General features: G+C 38.4%; 1 protein-coding gene and 1 long non-coding RNA gene across 2 annotated transcripts in view; one reads left to right on the top strand and one right to left on the bottom strand.

Moving 5' to 3' along the window:
• The window catches only part of nfat5b (nuclear factor of activated T cells 5b), a 49,961-nt gene that overhangs the window by 11,216 nt on the left and 18,438 nt on the right, over positions 1-20,307 (top strand). The window contains exon 2 of the mRNA XM_032514938.1: positions 19,573-19,698. The gene's annotated coding sequence lies outside the window, so the exon portion shown is untranslated. The remainder of the gene's footprint in view (positions 1-19,572; positions 19,699-20,307) is intronic.
• On the bottom strand, positions 1,778-15,563 carry LOC116688856 (uncharacterized). Its single transcript, XR_004331872.1, has 3 exons — positions 15,553-15,563; positions 10,403-10,407; positions 1,778-1,989 (listed from the first exon to the last, which is right to left on the bottom strand). It is a non-coding gene; the product is annotated as an uncharacterized LOC116688856 (long non-coding RNA).

Raw genomic sequence — 20,307 nt, 5'->3', positions numbered from 1 at the left:
CCCTTTGTCTTAGCCCTAGCCCTTAATCAAAAAGAGAATTGGGACAGCACTAGGTCTCACATGAACGCGCAAAACCTAGGGGAAGGGGTAGGGGTCAGATAGAGAAATGAGATTCAGCCTTAATCACAATTCATTATTTAGTTGGCAAATAACGTTTCCTTCAGCGTTTATTGCATAAGCCGTATATCAATCAAGAGAAAATCTGATGAGACCAAACGTATATCCTTGGAGTCGATATTCATGATACTCCATCAAACTTTACTGTTTCCATAAGGCATTTTTCATTCGATATCTCTTGATTTGGATAAAAACGTGTGGATGGAAACATAGCTAATCAATTCTGGGTAGACAACTGGCAGTGGATTGGAATTACAGAGATACGGCAAATATGTTTATTTGTTGTCATTTGCAGCCGTAACTGTAACGGTTAAAGATGTATAGTTAAACACGGATGTCCGACCAACTGATGTTTCTTCTGTGCTTATTTTATGTACTGTTGATTTGCTCATGTCTTTGACACTCAGAAAGGCAGTAGTGCCCGCACTTACTCCACAACGCTGTGGAGATCTGGCAACGTGAGAAGGCACAGGCAAAAGATTTGGTCCTGACAATAGGGTACGTCTGATCAGAAAACCTCTTGTATGTGTTGTGTTTAATTTTGAGGACTGTAACAGTCCAAAAACCTAAGTATAATATAATTTACTATAATCCAAGACAAAGAAAAGCAAAACATTAAAAACACATTAGAATTGTTTGTCATTTTTGCTTAAACAATTGTTTAAACCATTAATCAATTATCAAAATGGTACCCGATTAATGTTCTGTCCATCAACTAATCAATAAGCCAACTGCTCTGATGGAATTCATATATACTCTTTTTTTTTTTTTTTTAACCCCAGCTTCTGACGGGGTGTACTTTTAATTTTTTTAATGAATTTTATGCACGTTGAGAAAGTTTTCCAAGAAAGTTTCAGGTCCAACATTTTGGACCTGTAAAGATATTTGCATTGCAGGTTTAAAATCACTTCATTTTTTTACTAAGAGGAATAAAAAATGCCTTTAGGCTTTTCTTCCCTGCAATGGATGTTTTGAGACACAGCCAACGTCCCTTTATGGTTTCAAAGACCTGTTCCACATTTACGAACAGTATTGGTTTTCTGTAGGGAATGAGATTGTCTTTGTTGACTTTTATAAGCTGTCACATCAGAAGGTCTCCTCATAGAGGATCATACAGGGAGATATTTCATGAACTTCAAGAATGTTGAATACTTTGACATTAAGTAGTCAAACAATCCATTCTACAGCCTAACTGTTGTGGTATGTCAATATCCTGTGTTTTCATTTGTTTTGTGAGTCATGTGCGGCTTTCCTGGCAGACTGGCAGGACTGGTCAATTTCCCCATGCATCCTGTCATTGTTGGGATTCTTTCTCACTGTCTTTATTGAAGTGACACTAAAGGGTTTGGATACTGAGAGAGATTTTTCATACCTTTATTTAACCAGGAAGAGACTCATTTAGATTAAAAATCACTTTTTCATAATATCCTGGCCAAGGCAGGCAGCAGTACAACCCAACACGAAATACACCAAAACGCTAAAAACATAAAAAAACTGAAACAGCAAATCCTTCAAAGTCAACCACAATCCTAAACACATCAGACAGAGACATACAGACAGATGCGGCTGCCTCCAAGTCAATCAACATTCTCTCAAAAGTTTCATGGATTTGTGTAACTTGTTTCATGTAGAGAGAGCAGCAAACTTAAAGACCTTTTTTCCCCAGCTCAGTTCTAACCTGTGGAAAAGACAGAAGGAAAAAATCCTGGGAACAAAGATTGTAAGCCCTGGTATTATTTACACTGATATAGGTCAGAAGGTAGGATGGAAATAGACCTAAAATAACCTTGTATATGAAGATATGCCAGTGTTGAAGTCTTCGTGTTGATAGAGAAGGCCATCCAACACGTTCATATAGTTCACAATGGCGAGCTTTCGAACAGGTGATGAGCCTCAGAGATCCATGGTATACAGTGTCTAGTGCATGTAAACTTTGAGACGAAGCATGCATGTATAAAACATCACCATAGTCAAGTATAGACATAAATGTGGCAGCAACCAGCCTCTTTCTAGATTTAGATGAAAGACAAAATTAAAAGAATTGTTAATTGAAAAATGATCAAAGAACTAATTGCTAGATTATTAGTTTAAATAAAAATGGTTTGGGACAGCCCTACTGCTCGTTGTCCATGGATTCAATAAAGTCACAGTTATTTAAGATAGACGGATCACCACCTTTTAGCAGGGGAACCACATAGGCTGATTTCCAGATGGGAGGAATGACATTTGTGTTCAAGCACAGATTAGAAATATTAGTTAAAGGCACGGCAATACAATTTGCTGCTAGCTTTAAAAAGTTTGGATTCAGTTTATCAGGGCCTGCAGATTTAGTTGTGTCCAAATGCTTGAGGTCTGAAACTGTAAAACTGTGAAACTAAAAGACTGACTAGAAGGATCCGGACCAACAGTCTCAACTGTAGAGGAACGCTCATGTTGAGGATTGAATGACTTAATAAAAAAATCCTGAGCATTTTGGCCTTGTCAGTAACTTTTTGAGAGTCTATTACAGTGCTTGAAGCAAGCCCCTGGCCTTTACCGTTTTCTGATAATGATTTGATATTTTTTTCAAAATTTTGATGGATTATTCGGGTTAAGAGTGATTGGAGAAAGAAAATGATCAGCTTTGTTTTTTTCTAATTTTGAGAGTACATGCATTGCGCAGTTGCCTGAAGACCAGCCAGTCAGAGTTCTGATTCTATTTTCTGGCTTTTGCCCATCCCACGTTTGCTTATAGAGGCTTATTGTTAAATCAGTAGAAAACCAAGAATTGTTTCAGCCTTTGACTTTGCACTTCTTTATTGGAAAATACTTATTAATTATGTTGGTAAATCCCTCATGAAAGAGGTTCCAGGCACTTTAACATCTGCACTGATATTAATTTTTCCCAGTCACAGATAAATCATGAAGGGATTCTTGTTCTGAGAAGTGCTTCATATTACACTTGACCATAATGAGTGGTTTGTTTTTAGGTATTAGTATTTCTAACTGTTGCGACGGCACAGTGGTTACTGATGTCCTTTGCAAATATGGAAGCAGTTGAGTATGAGGAACGTTAGAATCACACTATTAGCGAGGATTTTTTCTGGTTTTTAAAGTTTGACCGTGTGGGACTGTCAACAATCTGAAAGAGATTTAATGAATCACAGTAAGCTCTGAAATCATCAGATACTGGTTATAACTAGTTCCAGTTAAGGTCTCCAACGGCTACTAATTCCTTAGAGTTAAAATCAGAAAGGAGTAGCATTAAGGAGGGCAGAGCAACGCAAACAGCTGAAGGTGTCCTGTAACAACCAACGAGACTTAGGGCTAAAAATTCAAACTGTTTAACTAATGATATTGACAGCAGTACATAAACTTGACACAGTTTTTTAATGTGGATTGCTACACCCCCACCTCTATTAGGGTGGTTAGTCCTAAAAACATTATAACCACTAATATTGATTTCTTTATCTGAAACCAATTTACTTAACCAGGTTTCAGACAAAACAAATACATCAGCATCCGTACAGTGAGCCCAGATACGCAACATGTCCATTTTAGGAACAAGACTGCGAACATTCAAATAAAAGAAACAAGACCAGACCAGGGTGTTAAAGCTTATAGGGGTGTCTGGGCCTGGGTTGGGCTGCACATTTCTTGATATCAACAGTAATAATGCAATTAAACATTTTTGCTTAAGTGATTTCTTGTACGATTCATTGCTTTTCCGTCCAAAATTGGAGTCTTGGATCACACAAGAGATAGTGGTAAAGCTGTCCCATAACGTCATGACACTGGACAGGCAGACCAAGTCAACACTGTCAGAGGGGAAGAATATGGGCAAAGGGAATGATGCAACATTAAGTGAACAGCCAGATGCGCACATGCCCTTATATGATTCACACGGCACTGGACCGGAGTAACCATTCCAGTATTAGGTGCCCCCAGTAATACATAAGGACAAAGAAAAAGAAAAACATAGCGAGTCAAGGAGCAACCACTTCTTTCTCTCCATGCCTGTTGCACCACCCAGACGTGGAAAGACAGAATGTATCGTGGGACCAGGGCAGCCAAGAAACAGGTATGCCTGGTAGGACCGAGGCCAGGAAGAAGGATAAAGTAAAGTTAAAGTAGCACCTATATCCTTTCTTTGTTAACTTGTCCGGTGATAACCGTTATGGTACTTTATTGTTTAGAAAAAGGAAGGTGTCATTGCAGGGGGCGCTAGCCATCTATATCATGTATGTACACTCAAACCTTTAAAGGTCCTTACTTGTATTTTGGGGTTCTACTAGAACCTGTTTACATGCTTTGATGTTCAAAAACCCATTATTTTCTCATACTGCCTGTCTGTGTTCACCCTCTGTCTGAGACGCATCCATTTTGGTGACTGTTACTTTAAAGGGTAACTTCGTTTTTTTTTAAAACATGGATCGTATTTTTCTATGTTTTTGTGTCAAAGTGACTAATCGAAACACCAATCTCTGAAATTGGTCCAGTATGAACCAAGACCGCTGCAGTCAATAGTAGCGAAACAAGCTACAATTTAAGTTATTAGGCAATTGCGCACCTTCAATTAACGTCCACAAAAAGTGCTTGTTTTCCCACAGATGCTGCTCGGATAAATGTTCTAAGTGTCTAACAACATTATAGAAAGCATCCCTACAGAGGTTAACCTTTTTGTTAAAAAGTAAGATCCTTTTTGTATAACATGAAACCTCCCTGAAATCGCTAAACCAACCAGACTCCATTTAAATTAGTGACCCTTTAAGCCCTCCTTCCAAAAAACCCATTCTGCTTTGATTGGTCAGCGTTTTCAGGTCTTCCGCACCTGCGCTCTCGGAGTCTTTGTTACGTCATTGCAGCCGGGAATTCACTGTAACTGCACGGTAGTGGTAATTTCTGCCTATATATCGCAATGTTGTGACAACTGTATGCAAGTCCTGACGGCTCATTTTAAAGCTGCAGTAGGGAGTTCTGAGAAAACGTGGACTTAGCCTAAAATTTGAACGAGCACACCTTACAGGTCCCTCCCCCTTGCTCTCTGCTGCGCTACAGCCCCCCCTCCACAGCTCCTCCCCCACAGCGGGCCTGCCGTGAACGCGCAGGCTAGTAAGCAGGGCCACCGATGCTTTCCACATCCTCATGGACAATACAGGGATTTACTCTGAGTAGGGTATAGCTTATATAAAAAATTGCTTATTTAAAATATTTCTATTAAAAGTTTTGTAAATTTTTTCAATGAAAGGGTTTAAAATGATTTTTTATGTAATCGCTCATTTGTGACAACAAAAGTAGCACTTTACACAATACATTACTGAATTACCTTTTGGATCTAAACTTTCAGTAGGAATGATGAATCAGTGAGGAAGCTCAATAAGCCAAGGAATAACATCTTAGAAATATGTCTTTGGTTTTATTTTGCATATGGGTAAAATAAATCAGCTTTTTCAGAAAAGTACTCCTGCACAAGGAAATACTGAACATTTTGATTTGGACTGAAGACGATTCCTTCACGTGCCTCTGTGTCTGGGGCCATGTCTGACCTGTTGAAGGAGCACAAAGAATTTGTGTCAGACATTTGATTTGCAAATTACATCCTGAGGGGGAAGATAAAACATGTTTAAAATAATCAAAAGTAGAAGTCGCCTTGCCAAACTTCGACAGGGACAGCGCACAATTAAAGTAGTTTAACCATAGCTACATTTGTTGTGATTGACAAAAAAACATTTTGGCTTACTAATTGTAGGTATCGAAACAATATTGCTTATACGGAGGGTGAAGGAGTTAGCAAGTAAAGTTAATCTTCACCTGCTACAACATTCCTGCCGTGCCACAAGCTAACAAGCTAACTGTTAGACTTAGCAACAAGCTACAGAGTAAACTGAGATTTGCGCTATCACCAGTGTACTGAAAGTGTACTGTAACCATCGATATCTTAGTTGTGTAGTTCTTAAAAAATGAAATAAATCAAGCAGGGATACTTACATGTCAAGCAGAAATGTGGCTAACGCTAGCTCTGAATCCGTGTTGAATCCTTCTAGGAGGCATAGCTTCCTCCACCTCTGAAAAGCCGCTTCGATGTTGACCCTCGCTTTATTTCGGGCTCGGTTTAATTCTTAAGCTCGCTTTTTGTCATCGGTCTTCTTCTGTTTGCCAGTCTTTGTTTTCTGAGCAGGTGTCACTCGAGAAATTGTCAGTTTTCCTGAAAAGTTATTTCTCCGCGATTAGCACAACTGCAGCACACTGGCAATCTTGAGCTTGAACACGGCACGCGCTGTGCGGGGGAGGGGTATGAGCGGCGCGTACACGAGAGTGATTGACACTGCTAAGACAGTCCTCCTTGCTCTGATTGGCTGTTTCTGACCGGGAGCGGTGTATTTCTGCTAGTGGCAGTAAGAGGACAGAGAGGAGCCACAGGAGCTTGATTTTTTTCACAGATTATCTGTCTCATATTCTACTGTCAGGACATAGTGACAGTTTTAACAAATATGTAAAAAATACATTTTTACAAAAGTTACCTACTGAAGCTTTAAAGGCACAGTTTATGACATGATTTTAACACAGTTTCTGAGCGTTTTGACACTTTAACAGGATTTATAGCACCTCAACCTGCTTTATAATAAAAAAAGACATAGAAATCTAACTTTTTACAATATGGGACCTTTTACCTGGACAGAGGGTAAGCCTTGTAGAACTCATTAATTCATGTGTTGGCTGTGTAAATGCAAAAACAAAGAGAAAGGTGTGCACAAAAACAGCAAACAACAACACTATTCCAGCCAATCAGCAACAGGTGGCGCGTTTTGTTTCTACAAATCAAAGTATAAATTATCAAAAGAATTTGAAAAATAGCAAAAAACTATTCTGTATGTAAAAAAACTCCTGTATGCGATTTTGTATTATTACTGAACCTAAAAAGTACAAATCGTGTGAGAAAGGTTTGAGGACGCCTCTAACAGTTAGCTCCTGTTGGTAATAAATTGATTGACACTCATTGAAAAGTTAAAAGAACTCAACCCTGAAACTAGATCACTATTGCACACTGAAAACTGAATAAAATTAATTGAAAGAATTGAATTTGGTGTATGAAAATGCAATGGCTACTAGAGGTCTGCTTAGCTCCCGCCTACATTATGGTCCTTTTAACCTTGTAAAGACGTCCTGCCCACACAGTTGAATCAGTTGCCTCAGGACAAGTCAAGATGAACTGGGTCTCTCTTTAATAGCTTTAAATACATTTATGTAGATTATTGTCATCACTTATGTCCTTTTTTATCCATTTGGCTGTCAATGTAACTTAATTCTTTTCCCTCATTGAAGTCAGTTTTTTGTTACTGCTTCATAAAAATAATTATTCAAAATTATAATTGTTCTTTTGAATTGTTAATCAGAATTTTTTTTTCTATTAATCATTGTATTAGTAGTAAGCGCATTATATTGTGTGTCTCCCTCTTGCCACATTTTAATGTATGAGTTTGGCAAAGAGGAGGTTTTTTTGATTGAGGCATCATCATTAAAGACTCACAGCAAGCCAAAACCTGCTCAAATAGACATAAAAAATAAAACTGCACACGTTATAGGCTAGCTGCTCTTAAATTGACTTTTTGATTGCTGCAGTGGTGTTTTGAGCAACGAAAAGTCCTTTCAACAGAAGCTGTATGGTTTACATTTTTGCTTGATCAGTAGAACGTCAAGGACATAGACTACGCTAACCCTTAATATCATTAAAAGTAAAGTTAGGTTTTTCTGTCCGCTTCCCGAGTAGCAACCATAAACAACACTAGCTCTAGGTGTTGCTGCTTCCTGTTTGGTGCTGGAGGGAGCGCACCCATTGGTTGTTGACCATAGCTATGTTTCCATCCACACGTTTTTATCAGAATTAAGTGATATCAAATAAAAAATGCCTTTCGGAAACAGGAAAATTTGATGGAATTTCATGAATATCAACTCCAAGGAAATATGTTCAGTCTCACCGGATTTTCTCTTGATCAATAAACGGCTTATGCAATAAACGCTGATGGAAATGTTATTTGCCAAATAAATAATGAATTGCAATTATGTTTTAGGTCATTTTATGGATGGTGTAAGGTCAGCATGAGCTGAGTAGCCAATCAGCACAATGCCCACTGACCATTCAATCAGAAGAAAGTCAAAGAGAAAGGAAATGGTGGCAGTGGCAAAGTATGCATTGCACCCTCAGTTTAAAATTTGGCACTTTGGTTAAAATTTGAATAACAAATGCAAGGTGGTGGCACAGGGACTGTGTGGGCATCTCTAAGCAGTGCCTCGAACAAAAGGGCTGGGTGAAGGCAAGGCAGCTTTATTTGTAGGCACATTTCAGCAACAGGGCAATTCAAAGTGCTTTACACAAAATGAGTTAAACAGATAAAACACAAGTATCCTCAAAAAAAATAAAACACAATTGTAAACTTGAGACTACTTTCACACTAATTAGTCAATGTTAGTGCTACCTTTCGTGATCACCGTCAGTGTCACTACCCTTCACAACTCTACTTTTAGAGACGTTACCTTTTTGTCTCCTTGGACTCTTCTTCACACTAATTAAGCCGATCTAGTGCTGCCTTTCGTGTCTATTTTTGACAATACACATTCACACTTTTTCTTTGAAGTGCTACCCTTCGAGTCTGCCTTTCTCTTTCTTTCTCTGTCTTTCTCTATATAAAACCCTAAACCCTAACCCTAACCCACTTGAGACTACCTTCACACTAATTAGTCAATGTTAGTGCTACCTTTCGTGATCACCCTCAGTGTCACTACCCTTCACGACTCTATTTTTAGAGACGTTACCTTTCGTCTCCTTGGACTCTTCTTCACACTAATTAAGCCGATCTAGTGCTGCCTTTCGTGTCTAGTTTCGACACTACACATTCACACTTTTTTTTTTAAAGTGCTACCCTTCGAGTCTGTTTTTCTCTTTCTTTCTCTGTCTTTCTCTGTATAAAATCCCTAAACCCTAACCCTAAAAAAAATTCATAAAACAGATAAAAAATAATTGTCATAAGCATTAAAAACCGATAAAACACATGAATTGATAGTTAAAAATAAAAACATTAAAACACATAAAACACAAGAATAAAAGTTACAGTGCAGCATAAGATATTAAACATTAAAACACAAGAATAAAAGTTACAGTGCAGCATAAGAAATTAAACATTAAAACACAAGAATAAAAGTTACAGTGAAGCATAAGATATTAAACATTAAAACAAGAATTAAAGTTACAGTGCAGCATAAGAAATGGGTGTAGGTGAATATAGATCAGCGGGCGTGGTGATTATAAAATACTCTCTCAGCCAGCAACATCACTGGTCTCATTGCTTTAGAACAGCTGTGCCGATCACAGTTAAACGTGATAAAGACAGCTCAGCAAACCGAAAGCTTAAATGTCGGGATAGTTCAGACCGTCATAACATGAACACCCATTACCCCAAAACAGATGGAGTCAAATTTTTCATCATGCACTTACTATAATAACGCTAAAAATAAACAAATGAACTTTAGCTATATTTCTAATGTATCAAACCTCTTACATGATCACATGGTTTGGTAATTAATATTACATTACAACGTTTGCACTACAATGTGCTATGCCACGCTACACCCTGTAAAGCCCTGCAATGCCCTGCTATGACATGAACTACTACAACTACCATTTGTAGTCACTGTTCCATTATCTTTATTGGGACTATTAGTGCCACTGTGCATCACACCCCACAACCGGCCCCGCAGACACCGCCTACCAAGAGCATGGGTCTGTCCGAGGTTTCTTCCTAAAAGGGAGTTTTTTCTCGCTAATGTCACACTGTTTGCTTGCACTAGTTGCTTGCTGTTGGGGGAATTACTACAATAGTTGTATAATAGTTGTAAATTATAGAGTGTGGTCTAGACCTACTCTATCTGTAAAGTGTCTTGAGATAATTTCTGTTATGATTTGAAACTATAAATAAAATTTAATTGAATGTGTTTCAAGGATTAAACATGAGATGATACTTTTTTTACTGGAAAAAAGTCTCTTTCATAAAAAAGCAAAGCTCCCTGGTGTCGTTTTTTTTAGGCAATTCCATGAAGCTACATTAAACACAGTGCAGCCAGGCACAACAACTTCTCTAGAGGGTGCTGATTGCAGCCAGACTCCAAACCAGACTGTAGCTATATTGCTAACTGCGGTAACGGTTAGCCACACCAACTGCAGGCTGCATTATGTCGGGAAACAGTTGTTAAAAATTAACATTAAAGTTTCTTGTTCAAATGGCACAACAACAACAAATGTTAGCCAACAGACTGAAGCTGATAAGAAATTAGCAAAGACCACAAAAACGTATAAACATACAAATTAGGAACTCTGAGATGCACGTACAGCTGTGTGATATAGCTAGTTAATTATGATGTAAAGCTTGGCATGTTCTGTTCTAATTAACCCACCTGTGTCCATGGATGTATAACAAGAACTCAGCATTCGAGATGAAGCCCTGTTCATGCTTATAAGAGTTTTGCTGTTAATATTGTAACAAGTCATTTTGTTGGGATGCTCGGAAAAAATGTATTCACTGAGTTCAGTGAGTTTTGAAGTCAATGGGACAAAGTATCTTTGGGCTAGAGTGAAAGACGTGATGGGCCAAGAGTTGCAGTTCCACAGTTTGGCCACTGTGTTTGCTTCTAAGCCCGGTGCACTTCCTGGGGGAATGCATGTGTCCCAGAAAAATCGGCCCAGGCGCCTCCATGTTGACTCCAACATGCTCCAGATGGACGAAGTAAACAGAACCTTTTTCCCCCCGATTGGACAGTTTGACTTCTCTAATTGGATGGCCTGTGTGCAACGTGCTCATTAGCTCAGGAGTAAAAACGGGGGCCAACATTTATGCTGGTAACTTCAGGGACAGAGATAGGAAATGTGTGTCCATCACTCAGACTTTGTGAAACCTCACTGTTGAAAATGTTCCTCAACAAATTTTAATTGTACAAAATAATTCTACAGCTACAAAACCTTTTTAAGCATGTGCAAAGTATGTCTGTACCAAAAACATTTTAACACATGCACAAAATAATTCTACATCTGAACAACATTTTACAAGCTCAAAATGTTAAGGACCCTTATTTGATTCCATAGTATCAGGAATCTCACCAAAATCTACCTTTGGGGACACCAAAATGAGTTGTTCCTTTTTTTCAGTAAAGACCAGAACAACGTAATTCAGTTTTGTGGTCATGGCATTTGCTGATTCTTGACCACCTTTTCCCCAGTCTGTTGTCGTTTTTCCTGACTAATCAGTGGACATTCCACATTTACTGTAGACTTTACGCCAAATCCTCTTAAGTAATTAATGTCTGAAGGCGTAGGCTCAGTCTAGTTTTGGAAGGACACATTGTAAGAAATCTGGAAAATGGCAAGTCTTAAAGAATTAAACTTGGGAAATGAAGGAGCAGGTTAAGGTTATGCAGAGCCTGCTGCCTTTTTTATGATGTTTGTTTTTAGATGGCTTTTGTGGTTTCTAGTCCTACATTCTTACACTGTTCTATTGTGAATTTCTGAGTAACTCGAGACACCACAGACCTTTCCAGTCTACAATAAATGTTGACCAAGTGCCAGCTATTTTAGATGTGTATTCCTACTTTCTTATCAGTAGAGTCAACAGCTTCCATCTGAAAGGTTTCCAAAACAAGACCTCTGCGATGCCACAAGCTATTTTTAGATCCTGCTCACTGTGATTGGAGATACACTGCACATACAGTTGTGCTCATGTTTACTCATGCTAAAGTTGACTAAAATGAAAAATAAAAAAAAGATCTTAATGCCTTTAATTAAAAACAAATTGGAAAATTCCAACCTTTAAGGACACCAATTTTCTTTGTAAATGAATAATGTATCGTAAATAAATAAGTGTTCTTCCTTAAAATACAAGGGGCATAAGTGTACACACCCCTATGTTAAATTCCCATAGAAGCAGGCACATTTTTTATTTTTAAAGGCCAGTTATTTCATGGATCCAGGATAAAATGCATCCTGACAAACTTCCCTTTAAAAAAAAAATTTGAATTAAAAATTAAATAAAATAGCCCCACATCATCACAAACCCTTCACCATACCTAGAGATTGTCATGGTTTGATTTCCGTTGGCCTAATAGCTGGTTTGATTTGTCTTGGGAGATGATGTTATGGAAAATACTTTCCATAAGATTATCAGGATCCATGAAATAACTGGCCTTTAAAAATAAAAATCTGCCTGCTTCTATGGGAATTTAACATAGGAGTGTGTATACTTATGCCTTTTGTATTTTAAGGAAGAACATTTATTTATGTACAATATATTATTCATTCACATAGACAATTGATGTTCTTAAAGGTTGGATTTTTCCTAAATTTTTTAATTAAGGCATTAAGATCAATTTCCAAATGATGATTTTTTTTATTCCTCTTTTTAGTTAACTCCAGCATGGATATGTAAACTTATGAGCACAACTATAGGTGCTGGACTGGAGTCTTTAAAGGTGCAATATGTAATATATTTACTGTCATCAGTAATCAAAACATGAGCAAAATGCATCATCAAATATTAAGGAAACATGCTAAGTTTGAAATACTTTGTTTTCTAACAATGCTAAAGCCAGTATTTTCTTTTGAATACCCCCCCCCCCAAAAAAAAGAACGTCTTTAAAAAACCGAAGTGTAAAGACAGCAATCTTACGTGGGGGGCCACGTGCAGACTATTTCTTGGCTCAGGGCAGTAAATTCCCAGAGTCTCAGCTAGTTGCCTGGCAACACATTAAACAAACAAGATTTAACACGTTTAATTAGTTAATTTTAAAGGTGTTGGTAGATGATTTTATTGCCTTTGGACAGACCCAGGCTGGCTGTTTTGATATATAGTGGTGTCTTGTAATCCCTTGTGGGTTGGGCCAAATGTTTGGCATGAAATTGAAATGAACTAAATTACAAATTAAAACTCACTATTTTACAGACTATAATTATAATAATAATAAATAATTATTATTATATTTCGCTGTGATTCCTTTCCAGGCTTAGACCAAATGCGGTTAGCATGGCAGATTGGTGATGTCACACTGTCCATGTGTGTGTGCTGCAGCTAAAGTCACTTCCTGTTGCCTCCGCATGGTTTTCCTGAGATCTCTGAAACATGGCATTTGTGTGTGTGTGTGTGTGTGTGTGTGTGTGTGTGTGTGTGTGTGTGTGTGTGTGTGTGTGTGTGTGTGTGTGTGTGTTGTGTTGTCTTCTGTAATAGTTTGAATTCCACTGCTTTTTGATGTCACGCTTTCATGTTAAGCTCAGTGTCTGTTTCTTCTCTTTGAGTCCACTGATAAACACAGAGCCAAAGGCAGATGTGTTATATGTAGGGAGAGATTATTCTCAGCCAGTTTGACTATATCTTCCCAGTTGAATTCAATCCCAAATAACACACAGTAATCCCATTGCCCTGCTGTGAGGACATCAAATACAACTAACAACCCACTTTGTTTTCAAACCTGACCTGTAGCCGAGTGGTTTGGCCCTCACAGGAGCTTCAGTGAGCTTTTTTGTAAACTCAGGATAGTGGTGGGTGTGTGTTGAAAGCAACTCGTGTAAACTGATGCCTGGAGGTCGTTCCTGGTCACTTCAGGATTAGCTGACTGAAAGAGCTACGTGCCACAAACTCTGAGTCTGGTGTGACAAAAATGACTTAGCCTGATTGAAACGTGGCAGACTTTTACTTTTTCAAATAACCGTGTAGAAGGAAAATAACGTGGGACTTTTTCAAAAAGATGTCAGAACTCATTAATCAAAATAGAAAATGTTTACATTTGTCTTTTCATTTGGGATTGACCTAATTTAAAGTGGCAGCCACAAATTCTTCACTATAGCTGCTGCAGTGTGAGCACATATTTTTAAGAGAAGCAAACTTGAACTAAAGCTAAAACACAGCCATTCTTTGCTTTGGTTTCGCATACCCTAAATCGTATGTTGAGGTGTAGCTTGGACAAGGTCCCACGTAAATTTGCAGATCTTCTACAGGGACTATGAATTGATATTGTGTATCTCTTTTCTGTGTTGTAGTTTGTAGAAGGTCCCAAAGCACTCCTTGCAGTATCAACACAGGAACTAAACAGAGTTGAATTAGCAGAACTTTCATGCATTTCTTTCACATCTACAGCAGTCAGATTCACTGTGTTCACTCGGTAGGCACCTTTAATGACATTTTGAACATGTTTAGAAGCTAAAAACATGTTTAAAAGAGGCCCTGTTTAAGCCTGTTGGGTGCCTACTCTAGCAGGAGGATGACACGGTGGAGGTAGCACCGATTGTTTTCGTTTTTCTCTCTACTGACAGCACTCTAAATTTACAAACAACAGAGCTACGTGTTGGAATCGACCGGAATTCTCCTTTAAGGCTAGAAAGATGCTCAAAGTTTGAAAATTGGCTTATGGTCATATAGATATTATATTCATTTAAGTCTGCAATAAATAGTTTTTAATATTCTATTAATATAGACTTGTGATCGTTCTCATCTTTGCAAATGTTTCTGTTAAATGATGCACAAATGATGTAGTGTGCGGTTTTCATGCTACTGTAGCTATTCAACAGGTACAACTGGGATTTCTCACATCCTCTTTCCTCTAGTGTGTCAGTTTTCATCTGTTTCTTCATCAGGAGAATATTTGATCCGATATAATGGTGGTGTCATGATGATCCTGTCTGAATGCAGTAAGTGGTAAATGCAACGATGACACCTCCAGTTATCATGGGTGATATTGTAGTCTCCCTTTGCCAGACCTTCCTTCACAGTGCTGCGGAGGAGGGTCTGGCTAGTCCACACAGCATTCCAGGATGGTAAACAAACTTGCTCTGGTTTATTGGCATTTCTTTAAACCAATCACAATCCTCTTGGGTGGTGCTAAGCGCTGGAAAGGAACTCGTTTTGGTGGAACGTGTATGTTCAAAAGTTGTTTTAGTTGTGCAACAGAAAACTCAGATTGGACAGATAGTCTAGCAAGCTGTCTGGATTTACCCTGCGAAGGTCTGTGGAGAAGTTAACCATAGTCCTTATAAATCCACCGGAGTTTAAAAATAAAATACAAAGAAACCGGGAGGTAATCCGGAGGACATCCGCAGAATTTACAGCGTCACCGGAGCAATTTTGAAAGTGGAACGTCGTGGATATATAGTTTAGCCGTAGATTATCACTGTAGACTTTTTCTTTTACCATATTTGAGTCATCATGCCCATCATTTGGCATTTATAAGTGACAGGCTTTGCAGTCAAAATGAACGTTATGTGACAAGGGTTCCACTTGTAGCTGATATTTTGTTATGAGGCAATGTATTAGTTTATGTGGAGTAAAAAATGCAGTGTACTGTATTTAGAGCTCCATTTATCACTTAAATTATGACTCAACCAGCCTTTACTTGTATTCAACAGTAAAATTATATTAAACTTTCCACGCTTTCATGTAACTCATTATTTGTGACCATGATGATGATGATGATGAAATATTGATCACTCTAACAGCTAACACTGGATGACAAGGGTTCACAGCTCATGTCTAAATTAATGACTTGTCATGATGAAATACATGAATTCATGTGTGGAATATAAATCACTCGTGTCAATATTAACAAATGAGTAAGGTATGTGTAGGTTAATACAATATTTATTAATGAGAGCTGGGAGGAAATTTGATATTGGTGGATGTTTTAACAAAATCAGCAAGTGTTAGAAGTATTGCAGGCAGGTCATGCATTAATTGATATCTCACCACATAACCTGCAATTGTCCTACGTCAGTATGTTTATCAGTGCTGTTACAAGTTGTCACAGGATTTGGCTTTTCTCGCATGTAGCCTTTAGTTCCCATCTGCTGCCTGTTATTAAAGAAATAGTTTCAGATGGCAAAATGCCGACCACAACCGGATGTTTTCACTTCATCGCACGTACTCACCCTACCTCCGCATCTTTTCATGTTCATCATGTTGTCACTCCACTTTCACAGTGTAGTACGCATATTTCCTTGACAAGTTTGTACAGCTTGTAAATGTAGACTCAGTTGCCTGTTTATTTTTAGGTACACCTATTAATAACTCCTTCAATAAATCCTATCAACATGAAGGTTATTATAGTCAGTTTTCATTGAGGTGTTGCTGTTGAACCGTATTTCATTATACAGACAGATATTTTGTTTACTTTTACTGGAAGTGTCACCAAAAAAAAACCTCAATATTGAAGCATGTTGATTTAATTGGCTGGCCTACATCACCATATTGCAGTATATAAAGCTCTAGGTGAAACGTATCACATATCATGATAAATAATATTTGAGAATTAAAAAAAGATGTATCAGCCGATTTTTTTAATTTTAAACATAAAAATATAACGTACACAAACGATGATAAGGATCCTTTATATTTGATCACTTAAGAATAATTGACCAGAGTAGGGCATTTTGCAGTTCAGTAATAAACGTGTCAGTGCTATGACAAATTATCAGCCGGGCTCTAATAATGATATTCATACCATGCAAAGATATTGCCCAGTTCAGTGACTTGATAGTTTATTAAATTTTAAAGATAGAGTTGTAATCTATCATACACTGATCTGATTCTTGCATTAGATTAAGAAGAGTATGCATCAATTAAGTATGATATCAGCATACTTTATTGATCTCATCAGGGAAATTGTTCAGTTGCAGTGGCTCACAGTCAAATTCAAGGTAAAAATAACAGTAAGAAAAGAGTGAGTGTATAAAGTAACAGCTAAAGTGCAAGAAATAAAAGCATTAAGTATAATTAAAGTGAGGTTAGGTTAAAAAGTAAGATTAGGTTAAAAAGTTTATGTTGCTAAAATAATGGATTGTACAAAAGCTATTTTAGTGCAGTGTGAACATAAAGTACAGTGTCAACATAAATGTACTCATATCATAAAGAATATTAACTGTGGTGTAATCCGTTAGTAATGGGTGGTGTCAAATAAGATAATATGTAGGGCCATTTAACAGAGGTGATTCAGATTTTTGCCACAAAGTTTTAATGTTGTTCATATAATATCCTGCATTGTTAATGGCAATGCCCAGTTCTTCACTTGAGTTTGGATTTAATTTTCTGATTTGCTCCACATCATCTCACGAGAGATGCAAACGCTCAGAAGACTTGTCCCCTGATCTGAGTTGCTATGGAGTCCCTGGCAGCCTTCATGTAGGCTTGGCTGTAAACATTTCAGGGTTGTTGTACATGGTTTTCTGCTGCAGGTGCCAGCCCCTTCACTGTTTCTTTTTTTCCTCCGCTGCTTTGGATTATCTTCAAATATGTTGAGCTTAATTGTATCTTCCCTGTCACTATCTTTTAATCTTATTCCACCAAGTTCAATAATTCTACCTTGTAAATCACAGTAGCCTGAATTTTTCAACACATAGTAGGTTTTTATTTCTCATTTTTGCTTGACAGGATTTCCCCATTCCCAAAACCACTAAAACCCGTGAACTTAAGTACGAAAAGGGCTGGGGGCCGAAACAAGACGGGAGGCGGTAGGGGGGTGGGGAGGGGACAGAAGGGAGTTAATCTCACCACCAAAAAACCGGCCCCGCCCCCGCCCGGCTATAGAGCAAGCACGGATTTTAGGGAAAAGAAAAGGAGTGTAATCCTGCCTTCACGGGAGTGCTTTCTTTTTTTACTTTAGCCCGCCTACTTTCCATAAAAAATCACAAATATGGGGAGGGGAAAGTAAAAAATATCTTTTTTCAGGGTTTTTGCTTGGAAACTTGGATGTTTAAGGGAAGGGTTACATCCCGTTTCTTGAAAGTGAGGGAAAAAACTTAACAGTTAACAACACTTTTTTTTCGTTGATATTTACAACATGTATTAAGCTAGTTAAATTTTCGGTGAATATTTTTGTTTAGCTTTTTAACTTTATTATATGATCACAATGCACACAAATTAAGGTTTTCCCGTGTGAGGTCTGCACAATATGACTGCATCTTTGTTAAAAACAAAAAACACGGCTGTGTAATTTTTTACATTTTTTCCCACCGAGGGTGACTTTTTTAGTTTCAAATTCTCCCTGTGTGAAAGGTACTGTTTTTCAAGTTTTTAAAGAATTGCACTCTGTCTGAAAAAGAAAAAAATCCACAAAACAATTTTTTCCCCCGTCTTTAAAAAACAAGGGGGTGGAAAAACTTAAAAGCTAGCCCCTGATTTTGGGGCCCCGGGCCGAAGGAAAAGAAATTTTCGTCTGTGCGGGGGGCAACTTTTACGGAGTCCCGCTGCTCACCAGAGCCATGTGCTGGTGCGCACCGGAGCCCCCAAAAAGATTAGAGTTAAAAATGTAAATGCAGGGCAAGAAGGTTTTTGGGAGGTGGGGGGGGGGATGTTGTTGTGTGTGTTGTGTGTGTGTGTTGTGTTGTTTGGGGGGGTTGTGTTTTTTTGGTGTGTGTTTGGGGTTTTTTTTTTTGTGTGTGTTGGGTTTGGGGCACAGTTTGGGGGAACTTTGAAAAAACCAGCAAACCAACTAGAACCGACGTAGTGTGGTTTGGTGGTTGTACATTTTCTGAGTCCCCTTTTTGCTCCCCTTTTTGGGAAAGCATCCCTGCTCTTCTAAAGCGAGCTGTAAGAGACTGGAGGGCTTGGGAATGAAGAGGCATGGGCTGTTTCAGTATGTCCCAGGTTGTCTATTGTACACAGCGAGTGGTAACAATGGGAGGGTTAAGTATCTGATATACACACCAAACCCTGGGACTCAGCTGCAAGTAATTAAAGCTGGCAGTTGGCAGAGAAGAGAGTCAGGCGACTGTAATGGCCGCTCTTAGTTCATACCATAATATTTGGATGATGAATCAGGCTGCTAGTAAAAGTGCTATCATGCTGTTGACCCAAGGCTTTCTTCCCTCCGAATGTCCTGTTGGCCCTGAGGGAGGTACAGAGAGGAGAGGAAAAGTCTTTGTACGACCCTGCAGCCTGTTTGTTGTGAGATGTGCTGTTGATTCGGTATGCCACAGCTTTTGCTTTTACCTCAGTAGTCTCACCATTTTGTGACAATCTTATAAGAGGACATATGTTACAAACTATTGATTATTTTCATCATCAATTAATATGCTGATTCATCTTTGATTCATCGGTGGATCGTTTGTTATTATCTTATTTTAATTAATTCCACCATATGTAGAAGACAGGGAACAGTGTAGGATGATTCTTTCATATGTGCACCCAGCTGCAAAGAGAGGTTGGTAGTAATAAAGGCGTCAATCCATTTGGCATTAGAACTAACGCTACATAGCTCCTTGTCATTTATCAGGTTTGTATTTCTGAGAACAGCATGACTCAATACAACAGGGAGTCATGTCATTTTCATGTTTCATTTCTTCAACAACTTTGTCATTGAGCTCCAGTGGTAATTGTGGTTCTCATTTTACGATTCACAACCCTATTAATACGTCACCTTATCATCCCTTTTATTTTTTCCCTCCTCTCTCAACAGAATCAGCGTATGACCTTCTTCCCAGAGAGCTACAGTTGCCTTCCACCACTCAGCAGAGCCCAAAAGTCATGAGTCAAAAGAGCGGCGGAGAGGCAGGGCCTCCCCCTTCAGCTGCTCTGGCATCAGGTAGGTTCCTGCTTTATTTCTCATCTGCGAGCAGGACTGATCATGCCCCACCCCCAAAAAAACAACTTATATAACAGTCTGTATCCATAGATAAATAAACTTCTGCTTATGACAGAAAAGCCTGTCAGACAACCAGCCTGCTGCTCTATGATCCTCACGTCAGGCCCAAAAAAAAAAAAAAAAACTTAAAAGGAACTTGCGGCATTGGAGAGGCCTGCTTGTGAAATATCGTGTCAGTGGGATTGTTGTTGTGAATACTTGTGATCTACTGTATGTAGGGGTCTCTTGCAGCAACAGTGTTAAAATGTGGGTCATTAAAATAGATTAATGGTTTAAACCGTACACGGAACCCGATAATGATGAGAAAGCCCAACAGAGCTCATTATTTTAAAAGTGTTGCATACTCAGCACAAAATACTTTTTTTTTAAAGAGAATTAGGAAGCTTTGAGTGGCTGTAATCACTTTGTTGACCACTTTTCACTTCCAAGGTGGAGCTATTGCTATTATACACAGAAGAAAATCCTATTGGCAGAGAAATGAGAAATTACAATGCCACAGTTTTAAGCTGTGGCCAATTTTTATCCTTATAGAAATAGCATCACGATCAT

This window comes from Etheostoma spectabile, chromosome 1 (genome assembly GCF_008692095.1).
Source record: "Etheostoma spectabile isolate EspeVRDwgs_2016 chromosome 1, UIUC_Espe_1.0, whole genome shotgun sequence".
In the NCBI taxonomy this organism is placed as follows: domain Eukaryota; kingdom Metazoa; phylum Chordata; class Actinopteri; order Perciformes; family Percidae; genus Etheostoma; species Etheostoma spectabile.
The sequence above is the reverse complement of the archived record's forward strand: the minus strand, read 5'-3'. Positions and strand labels throughout refer to the sequence as shown.